Consider the following 12,691-nt stretch of genomic DNA (forward strand, 5'->3'; position numbering starts at 1 on the left):
CTCCCCTCAAGAAAAAACATGATTTGAGCCAGTCGTTTGATATTTATTGGACACATATTGAAATTAGCCAAAAATAATTTCCCTTACTGTTGGTCCTTAGCTCAATTAAAAGAAAACTCGGAGGCATTATTTGGATATCTGTTGTAGTGTAATGCGCCAACTTTAACAGCGTAGCGATTAACTGTAGAGAGTAAAAAATGAAGCAAAAGACATAGAAAATAAATTGCTACTAAAATCTCCATACACTACCCCTTTAACTCTTGAGGACTTCCAAACTCACTACCCCTTTAACTCTAGAGGACTTCCAAACTCACTACCCCTTTAACTCTAGAGGACTTCCAAACTCCCAAGAAACTGCATAGACCTAACATAATATAAACCACATAACAACATCCCTGAAAAATATGCATTGTGAAATAGATCACCTTTGATATAAGCCCTAGCCAAGTCTAAACTACAAACTTGATAAACCTCCAATTTCCCCACTGAAAACCACTGTACTGAAAAACACATTCACCCAGGCTTGCCCAGGGAAGCTTAAAGCAGCATTTTGTGTTGGGTCGCTTTTTTCCACCTTTTTAACATGTGCATCGATTTTTTTACATGTATCAATTATAAAACAGCAAACTAAGATACCATCCAAGTTTCATCCTGCCAAGAGCGTTAATTAGGGAGTAATTAACTATTTATATCGATAACGAGTAAAAGTGTCCTCGACAAAGTTTTCATATCTCCAAATCCACTAGTTTGAATTCCACCAATCAGTGAATAGTATGTTTATTCATGAGCATTTTGCGTTTTGTCTGCCAAAAACGTTAATTAGCAAGTATTCCACATACAAAATTAAATCGCATTCAGTTCCCAAACCTACTAGTTTGAATTCAACCAATCAGAGATGCAGGTTTAGTTATGAGCCGTTGCTAAAAATAGATTCAAGACTTTGCGTTGGTACAACTCCCTGGTACAACTGCCAGACTGTACACAAATCAAGCGTGGTGTTATATTACGTATCTGTCAATGACGTTCGTAGTGTTTAAATATTCATATTATGGGCGAGGTTTATTGGGTTCCCAACGGAAAATATCTTGGAGAACAACACAGTTGAAAGTTGCAATTTTTTTGACTTTTATGCCACCATTTGAAGTAAAATATAAATAGATAAGCTAGTTATGTATGTCGTTATGGCATAGTGGAGTCAGTGAGGTTGAGAAATACCATAGTCGAGGACGCAAAATGCTGCTTTAACTAAACGAGAATATTAAAATAAACCCCAGCCCAATAACATTACGTATACCCCTGCAACAAACGATTGCGAAATATCATCTCACCGAAACAATTTCCCCACCTCCACGTAAGAACCGAAAACGTAAGAACCTGAGCTGTAGTTCACAACCGGAAACTGGAAAAACAAAATACAATTATGAATAAAAACACTGTAACATACACAATGTCAATCTCTAACAAAAACCTTGACACATCTTACAAAAACATAAAAACTGCACTGCAACCAAGTAATAAGGAAACAATGATAAGTAAGTCCTAACGTTACACTTTGAATACAACAAGACATATATGCATTGAATATATAAAGTATAGGAATACACTGTCGTTACTATCTCCATGAAGAAAGAGCAAAGTCACATGTACCAAAAAGAAACCTAGCAACCTCACAGAAAAACCCATATCCCAAGAAAGCTGTCAATAGACAATAAAATAAACGAAGGAAACTATTAACCCACCTAACCCTTTAAATTGCATAACCAAGCTGCCGAAACACCATCTGAAAAACAGCAACAGCCCGAACAAGATGGCTGAAGTAAATCTAAGTTACACTCACTCAAAACGAGGGCGCTATAAACCAATTGAAGGAGCAAAGACCAAACTGGAAATCAAATTTGGTCACAACACTTACAATTCAACTCCATCTCATCATTTTCTTGGCGCAAACTATACATGTATGGTGGCTTAAGGGTGCCATACTGTTGATAGATGAATCTTTCATTGCCCCAGCAAATATTTCACAGTTCTTGGTTAATTTCACATGTACCTCAGACGATTTTTGTTGTTGTTGTTGATAGTCTTGTGCTTTTTAAAAATTTGCTTGTCTGTGCACAGCAAGTGAAAGACTGCCAAATCACACACAAATCACACACACACAAGGTCTTAGGAACCGGGGGGGGGGCGTCAGCCCCCCAGTGAAAAATACGGGGGGGGCGGAAGTATCACCCCCCGCTTCGCAAGTCAGAAAACCCCTTTTTCATTTCTCAATAAATGATAACAACATTCGTCATTGGTGCTCAGAACATTTTGGCAGAAAAAAATCTCATTTGGAGCACCAAATTGCATCTAAGGCCAGGTGAAAATGCAAAATTATTTACAAAATGGAGTGGGTGTTGAAGTGTGCTATATTGCACCAAATTGCATCTGAGGCCACCTGGAAATGCAAAAAAAAATTCCAAAGGTGAGGGGGACACCCCTCCCCTTAGACCCTCCCCAGGCCGGCCATCAGTCTTTAGCCCCCCCCCCAACTCAAAAGTCCCTTCCTACGCCACTGCACACACAATTAGTGTTGTAATTGTTCCATTTCAACTGATGTTGCCAGATAGAATTCTGAAATATCACAAAGCATTACAACTGTAGTTTGGTTATAGTTTGTCACCCAAATGGGTTAAACAATCTCCCTCCCACCTTTCCGCCCTCACTAAGCCTTACAATACCCCAGAACTATATTTTATGGTATATATAACTCATCTGAAAATATACTTGATATGGTGGAAGAAGTGTGTTGTATTACGATACACAGCCAAACCTTCTTTCCTGCACACTGTTTTCAGGTTGTATTCCAAGAAGATTCATCGTGAGTGTGGAACGGGTACTTCTTTGCTCAAGTATTGCGAAGTTCGGACACCCTATAGTGTGGCTCGTGTTGAAATTGCATCTGACCTTTATGGTAATAATCTTGGTGTGTTTTTGGGAAGGCAAACTTCCTTTAATTGACAAATATGTAAGTACTTACTTGCACACGGGTCATTTTGGAGAGAATAAACCAGTGTAGCTTCGTCCTTTTTCGTGATGATATTGGCTCTGGCTGTAGGTTGTCATGGTGAAAAGTGCTTTCTTTTCTTGTAGAATATGCACGGGGTTTCTTACGTCACTAGGCTACTCATCAATATTTAAGTAGGTTAAAATTACCATTTCGAAGGTCAATTTCTCCGCCATTAACGTTGTAAAGGTCTGGTAATAGTTGAATTTGATGAAGGAAAGGTGTTTAATCAATTCGTTATAGACAAAAGACACGACAAAGGAGTAGAAAGGGAATTTTGACCGTATTTTTCGAACGTAAATTCACCACCTTCGAACTGTTTTTGGCATGATATTATCATTTCCAATTTGGAAAACTAGTATATTAGCTGAAAAAATCCACGAATAAGTAAGCTTGTATACTGTGTTGAAAGAAGATGAGCATTTTCTGCTCCTATATTTCAGGGCTATAGTAAAATAATGACTATGAAGTATGGGTTGTGTACACTTAGTTTGACATGAGCGTTTGTCACAAACTTAAAGGCTTAGGAGACTCGCCCCAAACCGCGTGCGGCCATCTGAAAATGGTAACTTTCCGTTGCTTGCAAGTGATGTTTTCTTCTTGTCGCTACTAAATGCTGACAGTAATGAAACGTGAAACCTTGTTATCTTTTATCTAGACCTGAGATGTCCATCACTGCTATGCACACTCAGGGGCGTCGTGCGAAAAAAACGGGGGGGGGGGGGGCGTGAGCAGGTGATGATATCTAAGCGGAGCTCCACCACAGGTTGGCGCGAACATTTTTCGTCTGGCAAACCCCTCACATTGCAGGAAACGACACTTCCCGTGCCTTATGGCAGTAAGCAACACCCCTAAAATTGATAAAAATGTCCGGCAATTTTTTATTTTGGGAAATATTCTCGAAGGAAGTGATCGCCATTTATTCCTCAGTTTACCAATTCCTCGTCTCGCAGAAGCGCCCAAAATTTAAGAAATCGAAACATTTTTGTGTTGGCTGATCCATGATCGCCGCCCATGCCCGTGAGAGTGGTGACTGGGTGAAGAAAAAGTCTTGCCGTTTGAAAACATGGACAGAAAAAGCGAAAGTAGCGAAACCTAGGGTAAAACGTGCGATAACGAAGTGATTATTTTCCAGGTTAATTGTGATTGTATTTGAAATGATTATTATTATTCATTTTCTTCGAAACTACCTATCAGATCATGAGGAAAATTTACCCTGGTGGACCATTTAGCGAACTGATTGCATTACTTAAGAAGAAGTTCACATGGGGTCCCATAATCTCTGTTCACTACATTTATCTTAACTTCCCGAACTTTGTTACAGGCTTAGAAAACAATTAAAAAAATTGCCATTTTTTCATGGAAAATTGACTGACTTTGGCAAAGGTAACGGTTTGCACTTACTCTGGGACTACGTATATATTGTAACGTTGCCGTCAAATTATAGAAAGTTTAACGGAACTGTTCCACCGTAAATTGAGGAAACTTTCACGGAAAAGTTGACTGTCAAAGAATAACATTGTAGCTCCAAAATAAGTCACAAAACACAGCTATTAAAGTTGGCTTCTATTTATTAATGCAACACACTGACTTAAAAAGGTTAAATAACGACAAGATAAAAGAACTGACTGAATAATTACTAACAGCTGACAACTTACAACTAACAACTAAACAACTGACCAAGTGACACAGACTAAAAATGATAACTGCAGAGAACTGCTAAAGTAACAAACTAAATGGTAGCTGACAACTTACAACCAGCTTCTGTTTACTGGCTACATCCCTATTTAAACAGGACCCATGCCCAGCTACTGACCGCCAATCCTGATAAGCTAAGCTGGCTGTCTTCGCACCTTTTACAAAGAATAATATAAGCACATACATACAATGAAACTTTCCCAGGACTAATAAGAAGATAAGAGCATGCAGTAAAACTTTCCCAAGCTTTTAAATCAAGATAAGATATGCTTATAACACTTCTTCTTATGACTCATTCGGCTTTTTAATTAACACTTACAGATTCTCAGGAGTACAGATTACAAAGACTACATAAGGCTCTTTCATTAAAGTCATATATACTACAATGGGTGTAGACAAATTTGCGTGAGAAAATCTAGTTTCTCACCACCCTGAAATCACTACAATATAATATTGTTCAATGATGGCAGCGGTGATGGCACATTTGGTTCATTAGTTATCAACCAGCAATTATTGAACTGTTTTGATTGACTGAATATCAACAATTAACAACCATTGACCAAGCAGTCAACAGAAGCCCCATTTCTCGTAGGCCCTACAAGAAATTCAGTTGCTGACACTGTTCTCATTCAACGTCGCTGAGTTAGGTTCCAAAATGAGTCAAGGCAGTCTGCTTGCACGCTTCCGCGCGGTCGGGGTGCGTGGCCAGCACCATCAGGTCACTCAGGCGTGCTTGCGACATGCTCGTCCGCAACGAATTCTTCACAAACTTAAACGCCGAAAAGCTGCGCTCGCATTAGTAGGAAGTGTCTGGCAGGGTGAGAATTAGCTGGTAGGCACGAGCGACGTTTGGATATGTGTCGAACATCCTCTTCTCCAACATGTGGAGAAAAATGGCTTGCATATCTACAAATATTGCGTCATCTACCGTTTCATCTTGTTCGAGAGCCCTGCAGAATAATTGGTACTCGTAGATTATATCCATCTGCAGGCCCTTTGGATAAAACGACTGTAAACTAATTACGAACGGCAGGGCGAACCAGGCATTTCGTTGTCGACAGCAGTGGCTCCACATCCGAGCTGAATCTTGTCGCTAAGGCAATCGTGAAACGATCGGTGGCATCGAAATACAGCTCGATCTTCAACCGATCTTTGTCCGACATATGTGCCTCGTTACGCCACATCTCATCCAGTTGTCGGGAAACCTTTCGTCGACGGCGCCGGCTTTCATTGTATTCGACACCGATCGATTAAGCGACTGATGACGCTTTGGCCCAGTAAGTGTCAAACTGCTGATCGGTACGCATGGACTCGATCTCGGACAGACTGTACCTGTGAGGCTGCAGCAGCTATGTTCAGCTTCGGGCTCTGGAGGCTCTTGGAGACAACATGCGACAGTGCCAACATGTCAGACATAACCACCAGTGTCAGACAGAACTCAAAGTCAATCCATTTCAACAAACCAACGGCATCACTAGCTGTTTTGCGATCACAGCCGTGATTCTCAGATATAGACTCCAGGGCGCGGACAACACCTACAAGATTCGTCAATGTGCCCGACATTTATCTCTCCTGGATGGCCAACGTGTAGTTGACATGGAATGTAGAGTTTTGTATCCTTCGGGCTGCAGTGGCCGATCTCGGATTCCATCCGTATTTCCTCTAGAATGGCTTGGAACGCCGCATGTCGCTTCGTGGAGCCTTCAATGAAATCATATAGGGAACCTACAATCCCAAATAAGTTTTGGATGAAGACGTTTCTCGAGCAAAGACTACTATGACTAAGTTTAGGCGATGTGCAACCACCATTAAAAGAGCAATTGACTATTTAGTCTACTTTTCGATTTCGAAAACACTTTTTTTTAAAATTATGACAATTTTTTTTTTGACACCATTGACAATTTTTTTTTTTGGGGGGGGGGGGGAGGGGGCCGTGCCCCCTGGGCTCCAATAGGCACGACGCCACTGTTGTGTTGTGGGTATTGACCGTAGCTGTATGTATTGAATGTACACTAGTGTCTAATTACCGAAGGTAGCAAGCTGTGTGTGTATTTTATGGCATCGATGATGGTGTCTAACACTTCTGTTACAATTCATTCGAAACTAGGTCAGATTACCGGCATTAGACATTTCTTTTTTGCGCCAGTCTTTACACCCTTTAATGTGAGACTATGAATACGATTTTTCGAGAAACAGTGGAACCTTCAAAAATATCCCATAGCACTTAAAAAATTAATTCATAACCTGTATCATGTCACCACGGACTCTCCTCGAGTCAAGTGTAGTTAGCCCAAGAGCCAAAGACTTTCATAAGGGAGATGCCGAATGTTGGAAATAATCATGCACCAAATATCAAAATAACCTCAATCACAATATATATATATATATATATATATATATATATATATATATATATATATATATATATATATATATAGCCCGTGGTTCGAATCCCGGTGGAGGTTGAAAGTTTTTTCACTTTTCTTGATTTTCCAACTCATTACGATTTTCATTTATATATATATATATATATATATATATATATATATATATATATATATATATATATATATATATATAGCTCGTGGTTCGAATCCCGGTGGAGGTTGAAAGTTTTTTCACTTTTCTTGATTTTCCAACTCATTACGATTTTCATTTATATATATTTATATATATATATATATATATATATATATATATATGTATATATAAACATATATATATATAAACATATATATATATATATAAACATATATATATATATATAAACATATATATATATAAATATATCCACAAGAGAAAAAGGAAAAGTGATACTCTCATATCCAACTTTATTACTTAGAACGTTAAATCAGTTACAAAATATTCACGGCTCTTCTTCAGTTGCAGTTATGAAATGGAAAAAAGTAGACCTTATTGGGATTTAACTTAGCATGTATAATCATAAAAGAGAGATCTCTGTTGAGTCCATTGTTGTGTGTGTCGAGGCGTAAGATTGTTTTTAGTTCCCGGTTGCTTCTTTGGAAGCAGGTCACTTCGCCCAACAACCATTTCGCCCAACTGCCATATCGCCCAACCTTACCATTTGGCCCAACTTCCAGCCTGGTCATTTTGCCCATTTGTAACAGCCTGGTCATATAAAATGAAACGTTCGGGAATTGAACTAGAGAAATAGAAACAGTGATATTATTCCACACCGATTGCCCTTTGTTTGTATAATAATATAACTTCCATTGCATGCGTAACCGCCTAAAGTAGAGTATCACTACAACCAAAAATAAATCAAATTGAACTAGTGAAATAGAAACGGTGATATTATTCCACACCGATTCCCTTTGTTTGTATGATAATATAACTTCCATTGTATGCTAAAGTAGTATAAACCTCCCATTATACCCAAAATAACTACTCAGACTCCGATCGATATCGAGCGGACCATCCCAAGTGGCACTATGAATGAATGGTTGTAATGATGACTAAAGTATTCGTCAGTATGTAAAAACGAGAGTGGGTCTTAGCTGGACATTCGTAAAAAATTGAGTCAGAAAAACGAAAAAATAGACAGTTTTAAAACTTCTAACCCGGCTCAACCGATTCTTCACCCTCGAAATATTTAACTCAATTTCGCCAAAAGTACACTACGCGAAAACGGGGACGACATTATGGGCATTGCAAAGAAAAAAACATACATGCTTGTTCAACAGCTCAAAACATGACAACAAAAAGACATGGGAAAACATAAACACTATTTTAATTTTTTTTTTACATTTTTTTAAACAATGGTTCAAAATGTTCTCAGTTAACATCTTCATTGATGATGTTGTTTCTATTAGCGATCCTTACGAAATTACAGATGCTTTAAATACTTTTTCTTTCACTAATGATGACTCCAATCTGGCCAAAAATATTCCACATTGTAGTCACAACAAAATAACAAGAGGAAACAATTTACATTCCATTTTTTATCCCCGGTAAGCAGCAACGACGTTGTTAAAGTGGCAATGGACTGTCTTAAACCAAACACGGCTGCCTGGAATGATGAAATTGGGCCGGCCGTGGTCCGGTGTGTTTTTCACCTCATTTCAAAGCCGCTGTCTCATATCTGTAATATTTGTTTTGCTGATGGTACTTTCCCTGATATCTTAAAAATAGCAAAGGTTATACCCATTGATATAAAAGGCGTTCACTGTCATTTTATTAACGACAACTCAATCTATGTGCCAGCGTGCTTTTCGAAAAACATAGAAAGAGTTGTGGTCAACAAAATACTACTTTTTCTTAACAAACATCACATTCTCTCAAACAGCCTGCAGAACTGTTTCTGTCCAGGCTTTTGCACTAAATTAAGTAAATCAGCAAATAACAACAACATTTCTCTAAGTGTAAGGCTTCCTTGATCTTTCTAAGGCATTTGACCAGTATTGTAGTATTATATAGGGACTCGCGAGAGAGATGTACTGGGGTTATCTTGATGCCATATTTTATGCTTCTTCAGGAGACATCTCGAACGGAAGATAGAAGAAAACAATGAGTTCACAGAAAAACAAGTTGACAAGATAGGATTTGATTAGTGATTCGTTATTATTTCTTCTCTGTCGATTCTTTTCTCTAATTAAATAAAATGAATAGTTTGCCGTTAACATACAAACTAAAAAATACAATGATCTGACTACGTCAATTACATAATTCGAAGAAGTGACGAAGTGATGAACTTGCAGAACCCATGCTCCCTTTTATAGATCACTTCACCGAAATCCCACTCCGCATAGTCAGAAGGCAGCCAATAACCTGCCCATCAAGGGCGGGGGAACCGGGGGGCTGTTGGAGCACCAAATTGCATCTAAGGCCAGGTGAAAATGCAAAATTATATACAAAATGGAGTGGGTGGGTTGAAGTGTGCTATATTGCACCAAATTGCATCTGAGGCCACCTGGACATGCAAAAATATTCCAAAGGGGAGGGGATTATTCCATAATTGAATTCGATACTTGACAACTTGTGACGAGAGTTGGTGAAACACTTGAGAGTTTGACATTAAATATTCGAACCTGAGTTGGCAACCCTGGAATATACAATCCCCCGAAGGCTTACAAAGAGAAACTGTTACTCCGTAACAATAAGAAAGAGGATATTGCCTCACCCACGAAAGGCATAAAATTTGAAAACCGTGGGCAATACCTCACTACCAAATCTAAACAAAAGGAACCACCACTTGTGTTCAAGCTCACATATACACCCCATATCAAAATCACGCATTTGAAAAAAGCACTTTTGAAACATTGGCACTTAATCTCGCAACACGCGGAATTATCCAAACTGTTTCCAAAAGAACCGATTCTAGCCTACAAAAGGGCCCAAAATCTCAAAGATTTACTAGTTAACTCAAGGTTTCGTACTAACGAGGAATCAGCTGACTCTCAAGGTTCACACGAAGCTCTTTTAGATGCTCTTATAGCTGCACTATGAGTCCATAAAAACTCGTGCACAGAAAATAGATGCATTTTGAAAACGAGACGCCCAGGCCGAATATAAAATATTCAAAGGCTACTACTGATGAAGCTCCTCCTATAAAGTTTGAGAGCAGAAACCGGTCTAGTTGGTCATAAGAACCTATGCTAGTCTCTCCTACTATTAACAGTACACTCAATTCACCTAATAGGTGCAATTATGTTTCACCATGAGGAGCATGCTATAAGTTCATGTTCCTTGCGCCCTCCCTTAAAAATACTTCATGTTCTTGGCGACTACGTTGCGTTAGATAGTGTAAAACCGCCTACACCCCCTTTCAGTTGAAAGACTCAACACAAGGGTGTTACAAATAGTGAGTCCAGTATTGTTAGGGAAGAGATGGAGGGCAACTGGAAGATTACTCTTCTATAATGTATTTCAGCTTTTAGATATATCACGTATGTTATTCAGCTAAAGTTTTATTCTTAATGCGCGACATAGGGAGGGTGGTAAAAGCAGGCATGTCTATGCTTGAGCGCTTGTCAAGGATGTCAATTTTTCACGCAATTTTTTTCGAACTCACTTGATTGAGGGGCCCCGCTCCATTGCCGGGCCCAGGGCCCGGTGATCTCTTAAGACGGCCCTGATCATACTTCCCTCTACTCGTGAAATTTTGACCGGTCTGTTAGGGGTTGAGGTTTTGTTTTCTATATTGGTTGTCCATAGATGAAATTTTGTGCAACATTATGGGTATGTTTTGAAGTGAATTTATTATTCAAATTCTGAACAAATAATGGGCTTAAAACCTTGAAAAGTGGGGCTGACGGGTATTGTGGGACGTTATTACCTACAAAAGCAATAATCCACAGGAGATGCAATGAGGTCGAACATGATATGTGACTGGTGACAATCTTGAAAAAAAGGTTATGAATGAAAAACAACTATTAGGAAAAACTTGGTTCTCAGGCAAAAGTGTACATCTGGTTGGTCATTTTCAAGCCCGAGAAGTGCCATTTCCGGTGATCTGGGGGCTATCAAAACCAGAAATTTTCTTCGACGCTGCGCGGCAACCAATGGTGGCGCTCCGCTTTGATAGTAATTCGCCTGCATCCAAGCAAATGTCCCCCCAATATTTGAAACAGATCGCCGCCCCTGAACAGAGACAATGAGTAATTTACTCATATTATGATGAAATAACAATAAACAAAGTTTAACGAGTCTGGACCCTTAACAAACAAAACAGAATTTCAGAAATCACATAAGCACACAGAGAGTAAAGAGATAAGGAAATACAGAGCAAAAAATAAAGAGGAAGCGAAGAAAGGTTAAAGCAAATCCATACAAAGAGACAATGTAACACCTCAGCGTGGGTGGTTTGTACTATTATTTAAAAGGTAATGCTTGAGTTTTCTTTTAAATGAGTTAAGAGTATTTGAGTTTTTGATATCTTGATCAAGTGAGTTCCAGAAATGTACACCAGTACTTCGTACTTGTGTCTGGCTGCGGATAGTTCTAGAATATGGTTGACTTAAAGAGTGTTTATAACGAGTGTTAAAGGTATGATATTCTGAGTTACTACAATAGAAATTATTGAAAGCTACTGGGAGCGTACCTTTCTGAAATTTATATAAAAAAATACCAAGTTGATAATGATATAGGTCAAAGAGAGTAAGAATTTTAAGCTCTTTAAAGAGAGGTGCAGTATTACACCTAAAATGTGAATTACAAATATTACGAATGACACGTTTTTGTAGTCTATATAACCTTTCAAGTGTTGTTCTGTGAGTACATCCCCACAGAAGGAGACTATAGTTCAAATGAGGGAGCACAAGTGTGTTATACAATGTTAAAAGTGCACGCCGGGGTAAAATGGTGTTTAGTCTATTTATAATGCCATTAGATTTTGAAATTTTAATACAGATATTATGAACGTGTTCTGTCCAATTTAAATTTTCATCAATTGTTATTCCTAGAAAAGTCTCTTAGATTCATATTTAACGTCCATGATTATGAATTGTCAACCACTCTGTAACTGGACGACATACATTAATCTTGGAGTGATTCCAACTGGGACTGGTTGGAATGCACCGGCCTTAACCACTGAGCTAACACTCCTGTGCTAACATCCCACGCATGTATGTGTGTATACACGTTTACCACTAACATATGACTGGATCAAAAACTATTTGACAAGGAGAAAACAATTTAATTCTTTCCAAAACAAAACTTCTTATTTACAAACAATCACTTGACAAGCTATCAGACAAATTACAAATTCTGCTCTACGTGAACACACCAGTGCACATTTTAAGTAACTTTACTTGTTCAAATTAAATGACATCGACGTAAATATTGCAACTTTCACATATGGCTTCTTCAAAAATCTCTAACCTTCAGTTTTGTGTAATTTCCTCATTCGTAACTCCCTATTTCACAATTATGATTCACGTCAAAACTTCGTCTTCCTGGTAATCGGCCAACTTTTTTCCAAGATAAGCTTGC

At 38.5% G+C, this 12,691-nt stretch overlaps 1 protein-coding gene across 1 annotated transcript in view; it reads right to left on the minus strand.

The window, feature by feature from the left end:
* Window positions 1-12,691, minus strand: part of LOC139961657 (BTB/POZ domain-containing protein kctd15-like) — a 173,082-nt gene that overhangs the window by 61,111 nt on the left and 99,280 nt on the right. The gene's annotated exons all lie outside the window — the stretch shown is intronic.

This window comes from Apostichopus japonicus, chromosome 3, assembly GCF_037975245.1.
Source record: "Apostichopus japonicus isolate 1M-3 chromosome 3, ASM3797524v1, whole genome shotgun sequence".
In the NCBI taxonomy this organism is placed as follows: domain Eukaryota; kingdom Metazoa; phylum Echinodermata; class Holothuroidea; order Aspidochirotida; family Stichopodidae; genus Apostichopus; species Apostichopus japonicus.